Here is a 5,019-nt window from a genome sequence, read left to right on the forward strand (position 1 = left end):
AAAACCAATATCATCTTATATATATATATAATATATATATAGAGGTTGGATTATTGAAATTTAGAGTTGAAATTATTTAGGGAATAAGTAAAACTAATAAAAAGAGAGAGAGAATTGAAGGGTAAAAAAGAGGTCTTTGTTAAGTTTTTAGTTGATGTGGGTAGCTAATAATATACAGCGAGGCACTAAAAGGAAATGAGGCTTGTGATGAAAGTGAGCTCTCGTCACTTTGCCAAAGAAAAAGTGAGCTTGTCCAAATTCATCCAACTTCATTAAATATATCATTATTTTTCATTTTAACGAACATTAAACTTTCCTTCTGTATTAATCTTGTTACCTTTTTGGGGGGGGGGGGGGGGGGGGGGGGGGGGGGGGGGGTTAAATATTCAATTCAAAATTTTCCTATCCTTTGTGAAATTATAATATCACAACCAATTGAACTCGGGTTGCTAGTAGCTTTGAACATTTTAGTTTAGACACATTTTGCTTGCTTTTGACTTTGTGGTTGTTTGGATTTTTTTTAGCTTACTCCTTTAATATTTGTTTCTAAATTTAGTGTAATTTTGTTAGCTGATTAATTGATTTTTGTAATTTTATACATATGAGAAGATATTAATTTCTAATATTCAATTCCCAAATTGACCTAAAGTACTTAGATAGAAACAAATAAAATCCCTTTTAGATTAGAATATTTCTTGACATCCAAACTACCAAGTTGGTTGTTTGAATAAAGAGATATGGAGCATAAAGGGATGCTTCTCCAAAGGCTCAAGTTGGTCATGTCCATATCTCACTTCATGTTTTCATTTCCATGATGAAAAACATGTTTTTTTTTTTTTGTTTTGTATTATTTCTGTCATATTGTGTATTTAATAATTGGAATCAAATTTAGATGGAAGAGAAAACGTGTTGTACTATATAGAATCTATTTTGATTTATGAAACAGTGTAGTTGATATGACAATATTTTGGTGTATATTATTCGTTTTATATTATAGAAAAAATATATATTATATTATATAAAACTAATATATGATTTTTTTAATCATTAAAATGTCTCATTTTTAAAGTTTTAGAAATATAAACGCCATAAGGTCCATAAATTAATTGAATGTCATTAACCAAAACAATCCAAAACTTTTAAAAACGTGTTTCTATTTATAGACTAAATCATAATAAATATCATTGAATTACTAATGTGTGCTAACATATTATATTAGGTTAACCTTTGAATTATATGTTTCGTGTTTCCTCTAAAAAGTTGTAGGTATGAAACTTAATTTAAATTCAAGATACCTAAAATTCTAAAAGAAAACAATTGGTATGTTTCAATATTTAAAAATATGTTATAAACAAAATATTACCATATATTATATATAATATACAACAGTGTCGGTGATTGGGTTCCAATGACAGCAAATTATCTCATTGGTTTATATGATCATGATTTATTCACATAAATTGAGAAGGACTTGGATATTGTTGATAAACCATTATCCTAGTTAATGATTCATAATCTGTCATAATTATCGTTCGTATAAATAGTAGTAATTATCATTTTCAAGAAATAAAAAATAAAAAAAATAACCGTATTATCGATTTGACGTGGTGTTTTAGCTCCTACAACATGCACAATATATTTGGTTGGCTTTGTTTTATATACTATATATTTATAAATTATCGAAAAGGGTATTTGATAGATATATGGATATAAGAGATCATTTTTAATTATACAAGGTTAAACAAGTTTGTAACCACCATATTTTTCCTTTATTTTATTGACAGTAAATTCTTAATTAATGTTATAGTTTATTTTGGATCGAAAGGTATAAAAGGCATTTAAAAATGATAAGATCAAGAAGAAGTAATATTTACTTTGTTATAATTACACACTTAATTTTGATTTAATCAGCACAACCGACCATCTATGTTAGTATTGATATCTATATATTTGTAATTAAACTAATTTGTATCCGACTTTATTTCCATAAAAAAAATGTTAAAATTGTAAAAGTTTAACAAAATACAGGGGTTTGACTGGAACCATTAACAAACTAGAAAGTGTTAATTGATCAAAATAAATGTCTATGGATGTAATTGTAACAAAGCAAAAAGTTCAGGAAGAGGAGGTGATTAATCAAATTAAAAGTTTAGAGGCGTAATTGTAAGAAACCTCATTGGTCAAGGGTGGGTTTGTGGAATTTTTCCTAATTTCTATTTGATGCTTAATCACGTCTCAAAATGTTACATTTTTACTCTTGAATCACTACAAGAATTTCGGGTTTTAATGTCAGTTTTAAACCGACATTAAAGGGTTTTAATGTCGGTTGATACCAGACATTAAAGATAGTGTTATTAAAACCCTTTAAAGATAGCCGACATTAAAGGGCTTTAATAACACTATCTTTAATGTCGTTTGGCAACTGAAGCTCAAAATTGTCCTTTTTTAAAATTTTGTTGTCGAATCCATTTCTAATATTGGTAAAAAAAGTTAAAAACGATGTTATATGTCTCGTGTTGGGTCAAGAAATGTCTGTCATTGTTTTTTATTAAAAAATATAAAAGAATTTGCATGGTAAGCCATCAATATTTGTCTTCCACCTATGAATTTATGCAAAAAAAGAATTAATATTTCCAATCCATTACATATACTCATCAAATATGAAATAAACACACTAATCACCAACATTTGTATAACAATAACACACTTTCATAGAATACTTACACCAAGTCATCATGTCTTTCATTCACAAATAACAATTAGTACTTTCATGAATATTTAACACCAAATACCCCATAAACATAGAAAAATTATACATAAATCTTCCAATAAACAAATCATAGTTAGATAAATTTGCATTCATTCTAAGCTAGCATTTACATTCTATTGAGACAAAAAATAAGAAGTACATCCCTACACAAATCGGCCAACAAAATATGCCTATTGGGTTCGAATTACGTCAATCTCTCCTTGGGTATATGCATTTTTTGTATTGAACTACAAAGAGATAAATTCAACATAAGTTTACATCCATTTATTAAATTAAATCTAGTATATAAAAAATAAATAATTTATGTATGAGGCTAGTAATGGGAATAGTAGGATTATGCACTATTTCGTGTATATAATTTTGCACATAGTACCCGTATCCTACAAAATCTAATTGATGGAGGCATTGCATATAAAGAAGTTGAAAACAATTATTCTTATGTTCGATTGAACATAAATTGTTAAAAAATGAATGCAAATTTACCTTTACAGGTTTCCATTTTGGAGAAGACCGATGGTGTTGGAGATCGTGCTTGGCTTGCCATGTTTTAAATTCACTAAATAGTTTGAAAATATTAGTTAAACATAAATACTTCAATTAAGAGCTAAGAAAGTACAATTACACTTACATATTTATAACTCCATGAAATTCCTCTTGAGCCTTACTTCGAATAGAGTCCAAAACATAAACACAATTTTCTTGTAGATTGATTACAATCAATAATATCCAATGATAACTACAATAAACAACAATTTTAAAATATTAGTATGCGTATAATGAAAATTAAAAATAACTTAAGAACTTGTATTTACTTAGCCTGTGTTATATGGAATAAGGACTAATTGGTCCAAATTAGCCAATTCTAGTTGGTTGGTTAAATTTCTGGATCGAATATCTTGAGACTTCACGTGTGCCGATATTCTTGCTTGATCAATTATAAAAAATTTCTTCGTAATATCATGACCACATTCATCTCAAAGATATCTAAACAAAGTAAAAGTTATTATTTAAACATGAAACAAAATATACATGAGTGAATGTAGATGAGTAATACTTACGCATTGTATGTCAAAATACACATGTAACCTATTTCAACCATATTGCAATATTGGATCAGATCACCGTGACCTAAATAAATAAATTTATCTCTTCTAAATATATGCTCGTTCAAATTGATAAGGATCATGACTACATCGTTCATGTTATGCATGGCATGTTCGTTCAAGAGTTTGATGGTACCATTGGCGTCAGTATATTTGGAGTATTGGCCAAAGCCCTTAATTGTTGCATACTTTTCAACAATAATAAATAACCAAGCTCATATACCAAAAAAGATGAATACTTTTTTCTCGTCAACCATAACTACAACTTCATGAGGCCGTGTTACAAAGTTCGCCATTACTTGATTTAAGGGCTCTATTTTACCCTTCACAGGAATTGGTATAGGCAAATCTTCTCCCATGACATGTCAATCAGAACTTTAACAGTTAAGCATGACACATCATCATCAAATGTTATGGCTACTGCAACAATATTACCTACAGTTCCTATAGCCAAGTGACATGGTGTCCCCTTAACAAATTTAAAAGAACTAATGTCATGCATGGTTAAGTACAATATGATTAAAATTTAAAAGTCACAACAAATAAATTACCTCCAAATCTTCTTTAGGCATCTTCTCAGTATCTTCTTGTTCAGATTCACTTAGTGCAATACTTCCAACAGATGATTTGGACTGATGAGATTGTCTGTTGTGAGTTTTTTCTCTTGACATTTTACCATGTCGAACATTTTTTTCACTAGAGCCTCCTTCAATTTCTTGGCTCATTGAGGACTTTGGTTTTACTAATTTGAAATATTAGGAATAGGAAACAAAATCACCCATTCCTCTAACACGTCCCTAATGTTTCTCTGTACCCAATGCTTTGGTCAAAACATCTTCACCTTCATAGATATCAACCACTTTATCCTGTAAAACATATTACAAATTTCACACAATATCTATATCATCACAAATTTCAGACATTATATATATGCCATCTTAAACTTTGCACAATATAAACTTACAAATCGATTCACACATTCTCGAGTGCCTTCATCAAAGTATTCATTATTTTTTCCTTTTCTTGCTTCTTTCCATAAAGTTGCCCGATAAGAAGGATCACTCGATAGGTTCTACATGAACATACATATTTAATTAGCATAAATATATTAGAATAAAAGATTTAATTTAAGTCGAAAAACTTACT

The 5,019-nt window shown here is 28.7% G+C and overlaps 1 pseudogene; it reads right to left on the reverse strand.

Moving 5' to 3' along the window:
• Positions 1 to 2,913: 2,913 nt before the first annotated feature.
• LOC150036099 (uncharacterized) lies at positions 2,914 to 3,869 on the reverse strand (annotated as a pseudogene).
• Between the last annotated feature and the right edge of the window lie 1,150 nt (positions 3,870 to 5,019).

Source organism: Benincasa hispida, chromosome 5 (assembly GCF_027475165.1).
Source record: "Benincasa hispida cultivar pf3 chromosome 5, pf3_genome.v1.1, whole genome shotgun sequence".
In the NCBI taxonomy this organism is placed as follows: domain Eukaryota; kingdom Viridiplantae; phylum Streptophyta; class Magnoliopsida; order Cucurbitales; family Cucurbitaceae; genus Benincasa; species Benincasa hispida.